A 17,989-nucleotide genomic window follows, 5' to 3' on the forward strand; every position below is an offset into this window, starting at 1 on the left:
GTTGGAGGCTACTATGGCATGAAGAACTGTATTAAAGAGTCACAGCATTTGAAAGGTTGAGAACCATTGCCCTAAATACTATTCCCTATAACTGAAAATAGAATTTTTTATAACCTCTACTTACATAAGGAGCTGGACAGATTTTTTTTTTTACAGCTTTTTAAACAGCCATATGATTACTCTCCAAATGATATTTTTAATTATTTTATTATGGTTTTACTTTATTCTATCTTTAAAATCTTAGGTTTATTTACTTGGGAGAAGTAGAAAAAATGAAAGAGAACTTGCAAATCTATCTATATTCAATATTAATTCAGATTTTCAAACTTCAATTGCATTTTGAGTTTTCTTTGTGTTTTATGTGTATTTATTTTAGGTATGTAAAGACAAAAGTTTTGATTTTGATTTTCATTATATTTTCTTTTCAAAGTGTAATGTAAATATTCTTTGGGGAAAATGACTAAGTATAATATTCAGGTGTTAGAGTGTGTCGCATTTATGGGTTAAGAACTAAATGCATCAGTCATTTTTTCTACAATGATAAGTGATTAAATAAAAAATAATATGGACTTTATGCCTTTGTTAAGTTTCCCATATTCATGTTTAATTATTTACCCCAAAGGTTTTATTATTATTATTATTATTATTATTATTATTATTATTCTGGCATCATCTGTTTTCTGATATGAATCATCATGTAAATTGCCAAGACATGTATGCTTTCATATAAGATAAAGTTCGTGGTGTGTGTGTGTGTGTGTGTGTGTGTGTGTGTGTGTGTTTGCTCATGCATGTGTGTGTGTGTGTATGTGGAGCCCAGAGGTTGACATCTGTTATCTATCTCAAGTTCTCTTTCCTTCGTTTTTTGAAAAAGAGCCTCTCATAGAGCCTGGTGCTCTCTGGATGGCCAGCAAGTCTCCTGGATCTGTTTTTGCCTCTCCAGCATTCACTGTGATTATAGGCATATACCACCCCAAACCAGTTTCTATGTGGGTGCTGGATACCTGAATTCAGGTCCTTCTGCTTGCACAGCAAACCCTTTACTAATTGAGTCATCTCTCCAAAGGGAACACTTTTTTGTATTTTCATATCCACACTTGTTAGTAATGGCTGTGAGAGGTCATGATTCCAACTCTTCTTTAATGTTGGAAGAGAAGTTGCTGTTTAAAATGATTCTGTCTTGCCTGTGTCACAAAAGCATGCCCTGCATTGATGCTATTTAACATTTTATCAACTGAGCAAGGGAAGAGATGTTACCTCTTTGAGCATCGGGCAAAGGCCACTCGGCTAATGCTGACCCCCTGCCAACTATAACACATGGAACGTGGAACATCCACAATTACCGCTCTGGTGTATTTTACAAGACACAAGGGGTCATAACGATCAGATTGTTATGCTGTGGAAGAGCAATAATTCAAGTCCCCGTTTGCTTGTGCTGAGCTTGAGAAAGCTGCTAAGGTCAATGTGGTTATGTTGTCTGAGGAGACTTAATGTGAATGGCTTCAGTTAGCCCACTGAGCAGAACCTCAGATTTTCTGTTATTGCCTTATTTTTGAAAGAGGGTAATGAATCTATCTTCTGTCTGTGAAATGGAGATTTTAAGAAAGTATCAGTATGCTATATGTAAGCAAATTTCTCCTGACCTCTGCTTTTCCCTCCCCTTCTTTCTTGACTGCTAGGCTCCTGTGAATTCAGCATGGCTCCATTCTTCCCAGGGGTGTCACTCTACATGGGAGAGGTTTATGCTCAGGTGACAGTTTTGAAGAGAATGTTAGAGCAAAACCAGAAAGCCAACAGCTCAATCAGCATGACAGTGAAAGGAGAATAGTAGAGTAAAAAGCTTGCATTTTAATACATCTGACATGATAGCCATAACTATGCCTTAGGATACCACTAACATTCAAAATACGAACAGTTGTGTTTCTGTGTGCAGTTTATACATGTATGATATTTGAGCATATATGTTTGCTCAAAGGCCACTGGTGGGCATCAGGGTACTATTCTATCAACCTTTCCTTTATTTTCTTGTGACACATGTTCATTGAACCTAGAACAAGGGTAGCAGTCAGAAAGCCCTCTGCAATGATCCTCATATTTCTTCTCACCTGCAGTGTGAGGGTTTAAGTTTGTATGACCATGTCCAGTTCCAGGCTATTCTCATGACTACTGTATTCATATCCCCATCCTTATGCAGTAAGGTTTCATCAACTCAGTCATGTTTACATCCCCTTAAATATTTTTATTTAATTTTTTGCTTTTAATTATTCTCTCTCTCTGTGCACATGTCCACTGTGTGTGTGTGTGTGTGTATGTAATATGTATTGTGCAGGCATGATGTGCCAGTGTTCACACATACAAGGTCCCACATGTGGAGGTAAGATGAGAATTTGCAGGAACCATATAGGTAATAGGGATCCAATTCATACGGTCAGGCTTGTCAACACATTTACCTACTGAAATATCTGATAAGCCTTTACCCATTTCTAAACCACTGCTTACAACTAACAATAACTCGCCACATTAAGGCATACATTGCTTTTCTGCTATCCTTAAAATAATGTTTTAGAATTTTTTGGTCTTGACATCACAGATTTGTTTTCCTACCATAGCTCAACTTGTGCTTTTTATCAGCAGACAGAAAACAGGCAAGCACTTGGAACTCTGAGTTCATGATCTATATGTGGCCAAAACAATGGTTTGTTTTGATTTTGACGTTTGAGAAAGGATGCTGCCAAAGTTTAAAATTTTAATTTAATTCTGTTTCAATAATATGGGTGTTTTATTATGCCTGGTGCTTGCAAAAGACAGAAAAGGGAAGTGGACCCCCTGGAACTAGAGTTACATATGGTTGTGATCAACCATGCATACCCTGGGAACTTAATGGGTCCCTGAAAGAACAGCCAGTGATCTCAACTGCTAAACCATCTCTCTCTAGACACCAGTGCTGTCAATTTTTAAATAACCATACTTTCCAGGTTAATATATTCTAACAAAGTCCAGTACCTGATTTTCCCTGCTCCTTAATGAAGGTACATGCTAGTAATGGATATCAATACACTAACCCTAATACACACCAGTTACCCAACCAAACATCTGATAGAAGAGTAGTAGAGAATGGACTCTTTCCTGTGTAGCCACAGGGGGTCACTGGAGAGCAAAGCTGTCGTCAACTAAAGCATCCTTCTAACTTAAATCAGCAAAATTCTTGCTTTGCCTTAGGATGCTCTCATTAGGAGCAAGATTAAAGAAAAACTGAAGCAAGAAAATTAAAGGAGGAATTCATTTCTAAGTATCTAAAAAGGGTAACAACAGTTAGATACAAATTCTTCTGTGGAGACAAGTTTCCTCTGGAGAGTTCTTGTAAAAGAATAGCGTCAGTAGCTTGAAGTTACAGAAAAGAAATGAAATGAAAGGTACCAACAAATTTGCTTTAAAAATGAAAAAGGACATGGCTGTATTACGTGCTGCAGAAAGCATTTTTAAAAAGAAGGATAAAAGAGCACAACAATGAATTTAAAAAATGTTATAGTGTATGAAGAGGAGTTTGGAAAATTTTCTTATGATGTCTTGCCTGGTGAGAGGAAACTGGAAACTAAAATTCTGGATGTAAAATCGTAAACATTATGGACAAACTGATTTCCTTGTTTGACTTTTTGGGTTTAATCTATTGCAACAGAGCAGAGTTTCACAAATTGATACGTTTATCTACCATTGAGTAACTGTATCCTGATTTTATTGTAAAATATATGTATGTACTTTCATAAAATGAACTAAAAGCATTTACTCATTTTTTAATTTCATGACAAAAGGTTTTTATTAGTTTTGTAAAGTTATTGTACAAATAATGGGATTAATTGTAGGGTTTTAAAATATATAGGTTAATATACTTTGCTCTTATTCACTCTTCTTCAGATTTTCTCCTCTTTCTGTACTTCCAAATAGCTTCTGCCTCTGCCATTATGTAATATATATGTAAAGATTTTGATTAGAGAAAGATAAAGCAAACATTCTAGACTAGAAATGTGGAGTTTATTTTTGAGAATCTTTCAGTTGATAAGTTATGTTTCATAAATATGAATTAGTGAGGAAAAAAGGGTTATCAAGTTAAGGAAGGGTATTTGCCATAGAGAATACAGAAGCAGGGTATCCTGTGGGAAACATGTTCACCATGGCTGTCCAATACAGACTAGCATGGAGACAGATTAAACAATACATGGAAATTTAGCCAATGACTACCTCATCAAATCATTCTGGAAAGTTATAGTGATTTTGATATACATAAGAACTTATGAAGAATTAAAATTGGGAGTCTATAAGACTAGGCAGTCTGACAGGTCTTCATTCATTGCATTAAACCAGAAAATATTTACTGAGTATGTAATTGCCTTGAACTAGAGATGGGTTTGCTTGATGCCTCACATCTACACCTGCAGATAGGAAGGAAAATTCAGGCCCAATGACAGAGGACCAGAGTGTTTTTACTGCGTTTCAGTGGTATTTAGGTATTAATTCTTGTTTCCATAGAGTACTTTGCATGATAGAAATGGTGGGAGAATAAATTATGAGGATTTTTTCTGAAAGGAATTTAGTAGAAGCATAGACATTTGAATTTCATTTTGTTCAGAATAGTGAAGACATTTCAGTATTATGAGAAAAACAAAGATGATGCTGTATTAGGCACTTCTATGGGATTTTTTTTTTATGTTAAGCCTTAATATATCCCCTCCTCTCTCTTCTCTTTTCCTCTCTTTATTACTTTATCTCTTTCTCCTTCCTTCCTCTGGCCCTTGCTCTAGTTCTCTTCTGAGATTTGATCTCATGTAAATGAGGCCAGTCTTAAGCTCATTCCAAGGTTGACCTGAACTCCAAATTCTCCTATTTTCACCTCAAAAGTGCAAAGATTACAGGCATATAATTCAGGAGGTAAGTCTGTTCACACATGAGTTTAAGCCAGTAGAAAGTCTTTATTATATAGCTGGCAATTACACTGATGTTCAGGGTCCCAGTGTAGGCCCTAGCCTTTTTGAGGATAAGCTTTTAAACACACAAAAAACATGTCCTAGGTTGATATACTTTAGTTAACAAGAACAGTTAGCCACAAGAGGAATTACAAAAGCTAAAATGACAGCTTGTACATTTAGAGGCTTTCCCATAACTATCAGCTTAGATGGATTAGGTCCCTGTTTTAGTTTTGGCAGGTGGTGTTGACTACATGCTGAGTTTTACAGCCTGAATGGTATTTCCTTCATGGAGTCAGTTGTTCTAAGGTCTCAAGGGCCTACTGTCTGAGGCCCTTTTACAATCCACCACAAAGGACTTAAATAAAAAGGAAAATCGAGAAACAGTTGTAATTGACTTCTCCCCCCCCCCAAATCTATACTGTCTTAGGGTTTCTATTGCTGCAATGAAACACCATGACAAAGAAACAAGTTTGGGAGGAAAGGGTTTATTATGCTTACACCTCAGCATTGCTGTTCATCACCGAAGGAAATCAGGACAGAAATTCAAACAGGGCAAGATATCAGAAGCAAGAGCTGATACAGAGGCATAGAGAGGAGCCATTTACTTGCTTGCTTCCCATGGCTTGCTCCGCCAACCATTTTATAGAATCCAAGACTGCCCAGGGATGGCACCACCATCCTGGGCTGGCCCCTTCCCCGTTGATCACTAAATGATAAAATGCATGGAAGCATTGTCCTCACTGAAGCTCCTTCCTCTCTGATGATTCTAGCTTTTGTCAAATTGGCCCACAAAACCAGCCAGTACCAATAACCCGTGTACATTTTCTAAGTTAGTGCTATGAGAAAATAATATCACAAGCCTTCTTTCTAATTGCTTTAGCTGTCTGGTTTGTACTTGTCCCACAAGGTCTCTATCATTATTTTATCAATCATGGTTTTCTTAGAGAAACAGATATGATAGAATGATTCTATGGGGTTTATTAAAGTGGCTTGCAGGTTATGGTTAGACTATTCCCAAAATGGCTGTCTCCTCATGGAGGACCACATTCAAAAGTTGTCCAGGCCATAAGCTAGAAGCCTCAGCTGTCTTCAGAATCCCAAAGAAGCAGGCATTAATACCAGTGAAGGAATGAACTGTCCAGGGAGAGTATGGTCAAGCAGGCAAAATGTAGGAGCTTCCCTATTCCATGGTCTTTACAAAGGCTGTCACCAGAAATTGTGGCCTGGATTTAAGGTGGATCTTTTTACCTTAAAAGATTCCAATTCATGGTTGGTCTTTACACTTCAGACAAAAGAAAATATCTCATACAGATGTACCTAGCTTATTGAAATTTAGATAATTCTAGGTGCTGTCAAGTTAACAAGGATATCCATTACAGCTACCCTTATCAGATGTAAGGTAAGAACAAGCCTAAAAGGGGCTTTGCCATGTTCAAGAAAGTAAGAAAAGAATGATGACTAAACCAAGAGACAATGCCCACTGCTTTTGGCCAAATTTGCCATAAACTACTTCCTGTCACTGCCATTCCACCAAAGACAATATCAAGGCAAAATCCAAAATCAAAAGAATATGAAGAAAAAGTTATGGGATATATTCAAATATAACAACACTGCTGAGATATTTTATTATCAAAATAATGCCTCTCTGTCTCACTGGTGTACAGAAATTTCATTGCTGTAATTATGACAAATCACATAAAAAGTACAAATATTTTATGCTAAAATGTTTTTGGATTTTACTAAATTCTAAATTGATGGGTTGTTCTGTTATAGCCATATGTTTTAATTACTGCTAATTTGAATTAATGGGATTTGCATAATGATGTAAAAATTCTACAAGTTAATTGTTTAGGAACTATAGTGAGATTGCTTATCAATAAGCTTACTTATAGTCCACATTGTTAGCTATAGAATTTTTAATAGAGCATCAAGCAAAAGTCAGTCATTAGACAACGTACAAGTTCCACGTGCACAGTGTACATACTCATGCCTGTCAGAGAGTTACCAAGTTCTATCTCACATTCATGTTTTAAATTTCAATTTTTAATCTTTTTTTAAATTTAAAATAGAAACAATCTTGTTTTACATATTAAACCCAGTTCCCTCTCCCTCTCCTCCTCCCCTGTCACCCACCAATTGCCCATTCCATCCCCTTTCTGCTCCCCAGAGAGGGTAATGTAAAAAATCATAAAATCTATTTTCTAAAATAATTTTTTTCTTTTTTTAGATTGGAGTAAGTTGAAGAAAACTGCATAAAACTGAAATAACTCCAAATTGATTATTTCCAAATCCACCTATTAATTTCACATTGCCTTGATATGGTCTTTGGTCAAACGGCAGTGACAGGAAGCATTGCATGACAAACTTGACCAAAAGCATAGAGTCTTCTTGGTTTAGTCATCATTCTTCTCTGGCTTTCTTGAGCACAGCAAGCCCCTTTGGGATTTGTTTTTACCTTACAACTGAGAAAGGTAATTGTAATAGATATCCTTGCTAACTTGATGGAAATATAATTTTAATTTCTCATTCCTTTATGGAAATCAAAATAAAATTACTAAACTGCTAATATTCTTAATATATGCAAAAAATAATAAAAATATATTAGTCTCCTTATCCTTTTTAAATCCAGGTATATCTCTATCCAGTAAGATTAAAGATATACATATACATATACATACATACATACATACATACATACATATATGTGTGTGTAATTTTAGTATTTATTTATTATTATCATATATTTCATATATATGAAATGACTCTCTCCCAAGAGAGGGCATTTTCTATGACTAAGTGAGCATTTTATAGGGCCACTCTAAATGATTCTCCGGTATGCATTTGGGTTTCAACTATGACAGTACTATAAGCTTCACTAGACATGCAGAAAGGAGCTCATGTAATTAGCCTTCCCCTTGTGCTTTGCATTTATTTGCTAAAGATTTTAGCATAAGGAACAGTGTAGAGAACAGAGGAGGTCCTGAGTGAATTAAATTCTGAATGAATATGAATGTACATTGTAAACATGGGCACAACCATGGCAAGAACTTTTGTCTACTGGAAACTGGCAAAGCTTTTAGCTGTACCGACTGGGTTCAGAGTTGAACAGGCATTCTTCCCGCGGGCAACCCAAGTACTTACGGATCAGAGTGCAAACCTGGCAGCTGCAGCTCCTTCCTCTGCTATGTTTATGGACTGAGACTGCTCCCTTACATACACCCCTTTTGGAGGTCTAGGTAAGCCCTTGCTCTGTGCTGTACATAAACAATACCCCTGGTCCCAGGCTGTAGCAGTAGTAAGTAGCTGGCTCAGCTTCATCAGAAGGCACTCAGCCAAGATTAGCAGCTTTTCTATAGTGATGTTTCTGCCCTTTCTTTAGTGTCTGTGCCTTTCTCATCTCCTCTCTGCACCTAGTCACAGCTGGCCTCAGGACCCAAACCTTGTGGAGCACTACAGCACAGTCTCTAGGGGGGAAATTAGACATCCAAACATGTTTAAACATATTTCTATTCATATGGTGACTACTTGGGAGACCCATAATTTAACAATTTTGATATTTAAAAGCTAAGAAAGGCTTAAATGGATGAATGTAGCATGAAACATTGTATTTCTCAGGGGTGGATAATTAGTCCCTGAAGGTGTGGCTCACTGAGGCATAAAATTAATGTTATTGGTGTATTCTGTGGAGGGGTAGTAAGGTCTAGAGAGAAACTAGATCAGAAACAAATTGAAAAGAGTTACTTAACAATGAAATATTTTTATTTTCCAAGACAAATCTTCACATTAAAATGATATGCAAATTTACCACAGTTTCTATATAATATCTTAGAAAATAAAAGCCAGAAAATAACCTAGTTGGATAAAACTGTGGTTCAAAGGTCAACTAAAGCTGTGTTTTATGGTACAGGCTTGTAAGCCTAGAAAGGCAGGGGTAGAAGAATGAGGAGATAAAGGTTTTCCTCAGTCAAGGAATGAGTTCTGGCTAGCCTGTTCTATATGAATCTCTGCCTGTACATAAAAAACAAACACATTAGATAAATAAATACACAAATGAATGACTCAATGGTGAATTGTTCCATCCCTCTGCATAAGCAGCCATCTCCTCTCATCACCTTCTCCAAGGCTTTGCAGAAATATTGTTTACCAAGCACCAACCTTCTCACCAGGAAGGGTTTGGTACCTGGTAAGCTTGACCTATTCCCCTACTTTTTCAAAACTCTGAGTGGTCAGTAGTACCCTATTCTGAAGATGCTCTGGTATTCTATGCAGTAACTCATTTATCCTTGTGGTAAACTTCTAACAAAGTCAGCCCTCTTTTCTTTTTTTGCAGAATTATGTTTGTGGATTCCCTTGCTTTTTTCAATGTAAAGGGATATTAGGGTTCTAGATGTTTGCAGACATGTGTTCAGGACTAAGAAAGCAGTGAGATATGGGAGTCACTGACACACACATTACATGCTGAGAAAAGGCTCTGTGCTTCTTCAGGTCTCATGCTGTAAGCAGTGATTCTTTCATAACTTAGTGTCATACATTTGTGTTTTGGGAGGTTTTATTGGAGATTTAAATATTTAAAACAACCTCAAGCACAGTGATAAAATCTGTGTTGTTGATGTTTCCAAACATAAGGAGTTGTAATGTTCTCGGAAAAATCTGTGTGTTGTTTGAATTTTGTTTAGGTAAGTTTGATCTCCGTTGTCTCACAGTCAGCGATTCCAGAGGAACACTAACTAAGGTGTGTTGGTTTGAATGAGAACAGCTCTTATAGGCTCATGTGTTTGAATCTTGTTCTACAACTGGTAAAACTATTTGGGGAAGATTAGGAAGTATGGCTTTGTTGGAGGAGGTCACCAGGGGCAGTCTTTGAGAGTTCACTGTGTGCTTCTCTTTCTGTCCCATATCTGTTTTTGCTTCGCCATCATGGACTTTAACTCTCAGGAACTATGAGCCCAAGTAAACTCTTCCTTTTGTAATTACTTTGGTCATAGTGTTTTGTCACAGAAATAGAAAAGCAATTAAGACATATGGTGTCTTTAAATAAAACACACATACAAATCAAGGTTACATGTTTATCTGTTGTCAGAACCAGTGTGACCAGAAACATCTAGAAATTTCTCCTGGGAGCAATGTTTCTAGAATACTCTGTGTTCACCATGACCTTTGTAGCTAGAGTGTGACTAGGTATAAATAGTGACAATCAGTGTATTTTAATCTGCACAATTCTCTCATTTAGTTGGCCCTCTCCCAGGTCATTTTGTATGCATTACTATTGAAAAATGGAACTAGAATTCCCTCATGACTTGTGGTCTGAAATGGAAGTGTCTTCAAGAAGCTCATGTGATTGAACAGTTGGTCCACAGATGATGGTACTTCTTGGGAAAGTTGTGGAACTTTTAGAATGCAGAGCTTTGTTAGAGGAAGTAAGTTGCTGAAGCCTGGGTCTTGAGGTTATAGCTTGACTCTATGTTCTATTTATTCTCTACTTTCTGCTGCAGTGTTTTACCAGTTATGTTGGACTAAATCCACTTGAACTGTAAGCCAACAGAAACTCTTTGTCTTTTAACTTACTTCTTAGATATTTTCTCACAGCAAGGAGAAAAATAACTGCTTTAGCAGTATTTCAATGTGCACACACACATTATCACTTTCCTTGGGTAATTATCCACTTACTTAATGGATCCTTCACAGAGTGCAGTCAGCTCTGACATCTATGGCATAGACATGGTCTTTGGAGAGGATTCTACAAGAAGTGGTCACTCAGCTGGAAAGAAAGCAAAGAAAACCATTAAAAAGAGAAGAGAAAAGAATGCAGAAAATATTTACCAAAGAAGTAATAATTTTATTTCACAAACTAAAGATAGAAAAAGAAACCATGATGGCAGTTGAGTCTGGTAGCAGGAGAAGATGGCTGTCTCCACAGGAGTTAAAGTTCCTTGGAATTTTTGCTTGTTGTAAGAACTTGAAGAAGGACAGAAAGGAGTAGGTGATAGTATGGTTAGCTGGGGCCTTGAAGATGATGAATACATGCCACTTAAAAGGTGGACAGGCATGATTATTGTGCCACCAAGGAAAACTATGTAAACAGAATATATAGCTTGAAAGTAGAATGTACATCTAAATACCTAGAAGCTCCTCCATCAGTTATATTTGTAACAAAAATTAATATGAATGGAATCAATAATTCCAGTGGAATAAGTGGATGCACAAAGCATACCAGCATTAGCAAAATGGCAAAATTCCTATAGCATTTAAGTTGTACTTCAAGAGCTAAGACGTCTAATGATGTACAAAGAAAATATGAAGCATCCACAGCCACCAGAAAGACAGATGTACAACAACTGATTTTAGTGGATCTCAAATTTGTCTTAAATCAACAACCTTCTACTCATGTTAATGTCTTGATTAAATATCACCATGAAAATACCCACAAATCAAGTAAAAGAATTTCAGCTGTTAAACATGATCCAGACAGTTGTAATAATATATTTAATATGTATTAAATATATTTTATATTTATTATATATACTTATATTTAATATATACTAAATATATTAAATATTATGTTTTCAGGTAACAGCAGTGCAGCACAATTTTTCTTTCTCTTCTTAAAGCACTGTCATTTAAACATGAATCTAAAATATTCAAAATTGAATTCAGGTCTTCAAGACAAAACATAGCAAAGGAGTGCCAGATGGCAGTGGATGGAAACCTTTGTCTTTCTGGAAAGTAAAGTCTCAGGAAGGAAGAACAGAAATGATTATTTATCCATCATGCTTAGACTGCAGTGAACTGTTTAATGTAGCAGGTAGAATGAGTAGTCACAATTGTGTTAACTCTTGAAGCAGTGCAGGTGTGCGTGCTGACTACTATATCAACAAAAAATTGCTTCAGGATTGTTTTGATACCTGTATTTATAATAAAAAAGATGTTGGGGTATTGATGAATCTGTTAAAACCTGTTCCTGTTTGTTACATGTAATAGTCATGATACATACTTGTTTACAGTCTTTAATAAATCATACTTAGAAGTTTTAAGTGATCAACAAAAGGAAAATAGATATATGGATATGTGATTCTGAGATTAAAGTTAATCTTGAAATATAAATAAAGTATGAAATGTGTTCTAAAAAAACAAAGCAAGCAAACAAACAAAATACCAAAACATTTCTGAGGTTTCTGGTTTCTATTAATAGTCTATACTGGTATCAGGGTGATGATAAATGTCTGTCGTCTTTCAAACATGAAGAAATCTATACTGGAAGAAAGAAAAAATTTGTTGAAAATTAAATATCTACACTAATTCAAATAGAAAACACTTTAATCTAGTGTGTGTGTGTGTGTGTGTGTGTGTGTGTGTTCATGTGTGCATGTGTGTGCGTACACGTGTGTGTACGTCCATGTATATTGTGACTGGCATGTAGAAATCAAAGGACAACCACAGTGTGGGCTCTCACCTTCCATTGTGTTTGAGATATGGTGTCTTCTTTGTTCTTCATTGATGCACACACCAAACTATTTGAGCTTTGGGCAATTCTGACTGCCTTCCATTTTCTATAGCACATGAGTTACAGATGCACATAGCTATACCCATGTGTGCATGGCTTAGGAGGTTTAAACTCTTTTCTCCTTACTTGCATGGCAAATGTTAAACTTGCTCATTATTTTCTAATAATTCTTTAATTTGTCCTACTTCCTATCAATCTTCACCCTGATTTAGTTTTAATTGAATGCCATTCAATTGAATAAACTACAGAAACATTTTAAGTTGTTTTTCTTAGTTTTAAATCTGCCCTGAGGTCCTAATTCCCTTGTTCCCAAGAAAACTAGCATCCGAGTATCATCATAAGCATTTTGGCAAAGTTGCTCAGTTAAATCCTTAGAAAAATTCACGGATTAATTGCAGTCTGAATCAGCAAACTCAAAGTCAGGCTAGGTCATTGAAATCTTAACAACAAATCTTAGATTCCTAGTCTAATCTTACAAGTTTAAAAGTCTCAAATTGGGCTTGTACCTGTAACACACACACACACACACACACACACACACACACACACACACACACACCTGTGCAAGTGTGTATATATACCATCCGAATTTTCTAAAATGGAAAGAAAGACCCCGAGCAAAAAAGATCTGGTCTTTTTGTTTTTTGTTCTCCCTGCTAACATACCAATTCTATAGACAGAACTTTTGCTTGGATTGTGGTTAGCTTGGATCTTCTCATCTGTAAAATATGATGATAATATTTCATGGACTTGGTACAAAGGTTAAAAACATTTTAATTATCAAACAGTGCTACATACCCTTCCCTTTTAGAAAGTGTTGCCCTTCTCTCACTTCTTGGTCATCCATCTGTTGCTTGGCAACAAATTACCCTGGAACTCATCATCTTGGGGTAACCCAGAGTTTCCCTAGCATCCTGCTTCCAACATAGTGGTTAAGAATAATGCCTGGTTATCTAAGGCTTGGCTCGCATGAAGTTGCTTTCAAACTTTTTCCATGATTGTTGTGCAGATACAGACCCTTGTTAAACATTCCTCAGCATTTGAACTTTTCCATGAGCTTTCAAATTATTTCAGCATTCCAGCTGTCCAAGTGAATTAGAAGAGCCAGAGAGAAGAGTAAAGGAGAAAGACAATAAGGGGCAAAGGAGGTGGAGGAAGAATAAGAAGACGAGGAAGAAGATATTGAAGAGGAGGATTAATGGTATTCAAGAGAGAAACAGAAATATTTCACAGCTAAATTGCAGAAGTGACTTTCTCTGAGTTCTCAATTTCCTGCTCATCACATCTGACACAGATGTGTATGCCAGGAAGCAGAGATCAAATGCTCTCTGGGGAGGCTGCCTACCTCTATTCCCCCAAAATACTTTGGTTGTATACTCAGAGTAAATGACTGGAATAATGAAAACTATGAATTAAGAATGGTAATAGCAAAATGGAATGTAGATTAGGGCTGCTCCAAAGAAACAAAGGGCAGCTCACCCATGTAAGTCACACAGATTTTCAAATTGTCTATAATAGCCATTTTAAAAATCATGGCATCATGTGAAACTCGAGTACCTCAAGGCCCATTTTCTTTTGTAAAATGGGAATGTCTGTAGCGTTTACCTTCTATGCCTCTTATGAAAATTGTTGACATTATTCAGGGACGTTGCTTGGGGTAGACCTGAAAAGTACCAAATCCCCCAATGATTAGGTATAAAGATGACCATGGTTGCTTTGTTCGGATCTGTGAATTTGTCTGTTTATATTACTATCACCATGGAAGAAACAATGGACCTGACTAGCATATATACATGTGTAGTTTTTGGGGATCTGAACAATGGCCTGATAGTACTCTGGTAAAGTTCAGGTGATATGATAACCACAATGCTCTTTTGAATTGTTCTGTCGGGAGAACAAATTTCATAAACGAGGTCAGTATTTAAACATAAAAAAAAAAAACAAAAAAAAAAAAAAAAAAATCCACTCTCATTTTCTCAAGCTTTATCTTCCCTGCTACTATTACAGAAATTACACTGTGAGTAAGGTTACTCAAATGACATAGCTGTTATCACCTCTCTATTGCTATATTGCAATTTTGTTGAAAAGACAGCAATTATATAAAAATACCCATCTTCTGTATAAAAGTGACAGCTGAGCCTATAGTTTAAAAATATTAATTTATTGTAACATTTAAAATGCTATTTAATGATAATTTTTACTGGGTTTATATCGTGTGTGAAAGTGCTTGAGAGACAGAGTGAGGAACAGACAGACTGTGACAGGGTAAGGGACAAAAATAAGATGGAGGCAGGAATGAGAAAGAAATAAAAGGAAAGAAAGAATTAAAAGAGTACAATGTTATATAATCTTCCTATCAAGTGAGTTTCAAAATATGCTTAAAATTATTACCACCCAGCTTTCTTCTTGGCATATTTGGCTTTATGCTGAGCTGAATTCGGAAGATCCTATTAATGAAGATGGTTTAATGCATGTGCATTATTATAATGGACGCCTTTGTTCTAGCACTTCTCCTGTGTCATAGACTAAGTCATTAATCAGTGGGTGCTGAAAAATAATTGTCTAGTTCTTAACAATTGTCTATTGTTGAAACATTTGGAATTTCAAGATAAAGATGTACAGGCTGCTCTAAAAAAATGGTTTAAGATTACCCTTCATGGAACTGTGGATGTATTGTGGGAAACACAGAACAGCTGACCTGGTTTTAATGCATTTTTGAGTATCCTCATTCAATTGCCTGTTCCAATAGTGCTGGAAAAGTCAACTTCATTAATGTCAGTAAATAATGATTTCACATGTTCTTATTGAGCTGGCACTATTGTTAAATGCTGAAACATCATAGACTTAGCATTTTAAAAATAGGAATGTAGCATGTTAATAATCATGATGGCAAACTCTTGTCTACTTAACATCATTTTTTTGTGTGTGTAGTATTCCAATCCTAGATAATAGCTTTACATTAGAACTCCGTATCTGAGTGATTGCTATTCAGCAAGAAATATATGGCTATATCATGCTGTTTTAATGGCTTAAAATTAAATATCTTTCTCATTGAAAATGCTGTAATTTGAAATGTCAATAAATACATGGCAAGCCATCTCATATTATAATGTATTATCATTTAATTCTGTCAAGAGAGAACTCTAACTCATAGCCTAAAAATTATGAATTCCAAATTGGGAAACTGCGTGCTTTGATTTTTTAAAAATATAACTCACTTGAATGTAAATTTCCTTATAAACCTATGCATTTGCACAGTAAGCATTATCTAGGCAGTTATAATTTTTGCTATAGACCTAAGGTGTAATGATTACTGAATATTATTAGCTATTTTTTATTTATGTGTGTGAGTGTGTGTGTGTGTGTGTGTGTGTGTGTGTGTATGTGTGTTTCCACAGGTCACATATGTGTACATGTGGCAGTCGGCAGCCAATATTGGGTATTGTTTCTCTGGGGATCTACTTTTCATTTGAGACAGACTCTTTTACTCAACATGAGAAAAAGGACATGAAAATTTAATCTGTTTGAATCTATTCTTAATATTTTAACAGTTTTATTTTGTTTGTGTGTGTGTGTGTGTCGGCATAAAAGAATGAAGGTGGCCATGGAGATTACAGGGTTAGATTTCTCAGGATCTAATGTTATAGACTCAGGTCCTCCTCAAGAACAATTTTTAATCTTAACCAGTGAGCAATCTCTCCAACTTATTCATAATAAATGTTTATTGCTGAGTAGCTTTTAATTGTATTATTATTCCAAAAGTTGCTTATTCATGATTATTTTGATGGACATTTAAACTCATTCATAGCTATGCCTGTTACATTACAAACCTCTAGAAATATGAATGTACAAGTCTCAGGATGGGTATAAGCTTCCATTTCTATGGACAAATACCTAGAAGTGAATTGGCTCCATCTTATGGCAGGCATATATTTAGCATCTGAAGAAGGTTCCAAACATGCTTTGCAGACTTTGCTGTCCCCTGTGCCTGCTTGTTGCAGTCATGGTCAACCCCATACTCTTCTTCACCATCATGGCTGATGCTGAGCTTCTGGACTCTGTCTCCATCCAACTGTGTGCAGACGGAGTTCCACAGAAAACAGAACTTTTGTAGCCTGAGCACTAGAGAGAGAGAGAAAAAAATGGATATTTTGGTTCCTCCTTTCACAGAATTATTTCAGTATTTATGTGCCAGGGTGATGATTTCAGAAGCCATAACATCACTGGTGACAGGTCCATCTCCTGGAAGAAATTTGAGAATAAGAACTTCATGTTGAAGCATTCAGGATTGGGCAACTTGTTCATGCAAATGCAAGACCAAACACAAATGGTTTCCCGTTTTTTATCTGCATTGCCAAGAATGAGTGGCTAGATGGCAAACATGTTGTTTTTTTAGAAGGGGAAAGAAGGCATGAGCACTGTGGAAGCTGTGGAGTGATTTGGATCGAGGAATGGAAAAACCAGCAAGAAGATCACCATTTCTGAGTGCAGACAATTCTAGTTCTTTTGACTTGTACGGATATTTACCCACCAGAAATCTTCTATAACTCAGGAGAAGATCTGCATCCCCATCTGCTCACAATACCCTGCTTTTACTGCAGTCCTTTAGTTTCCATAATTTTCTCATTCCAGTACAAGCCAAACTGGATTGCACAGTTAAATTTATGATCATAAAGACTAAATAAGAAAAAAGAGAAGTTGTTAAGCAATTTTTACAATGTTGTGTCATTTCCATTTTCCAGAAATAGAGCTGATAGTTCTAGTCTTCCTGAAGTTTGTCATCATAACAACTGTATTCTGCAACTTCATTTAGATTGCAATTATTACTTTAAAAATGATAAAGGAGGGGGCACTTTCTGGAGCTGTTCTGCCTATCCATGCAGGACCACCCTGAATCCACACCTGCCTGTTCTCTGACCACCCCCCCCCACTGCCACCAGTACTCTATTAGAGTCCAAGCCCCTCCCAGAGATTAGTCTCCCCTTAGAGCCATCCTGAGACCCTGCCCACTGGATCCTTGACCCAAATCACCAGGCTTCTGCTAAAGAGGCCTCAGCTGGAGAGTGCCAGGCCCAGGGTTCATCCCCCTATCTGCATGTGCACCATACCTGGGTCAAAGAAGAAATAAGGAAAGATATTAAGTATTTCATAAAATTGTTCTAGAATGAGGACACAACATACCCGAACTTATGGGACACCTTGAAAGCAGTGTTACAAGGGAAGTTCGTTGCACTAAGTCCCATATGAAGAGAATTAACAATGCAACTGAAAGCCTTAGAACAAAATGAAGCAAACTCACCCTGGAGGAGTAGACACCAAGAAATAATCAATTTGAGGGCTGACATCAATAAAATAGAAACCAGAAAAAAAATACAAAAACTCAATGCAACAGAGTTGGTTTTTTGAGAAAATCAACAAGATAGACAAACCTTTATCCAAACAAACAAACACCACCAAAAAAAAAAAAAAAAAAAAAAAGGAGAGGGAGTACATGCAAACTAACAAAATCAGAAATGAAAAGGGGGAC

Source organism: Phodopus roborovskii, unplaced genomic scaffold (assembly GCF_943737965.1).
Source record: "Phodopus roborovskii unplaced genomic scaffold, PHOROB, whole genome shotgun sequence".
Classification (NCBI taxonomy): Eukaryota; Metazoa; Chordata; class Mammalia; order Rodentia; family Cricetidae; genus Phodopus; species Phodopus roborovskii.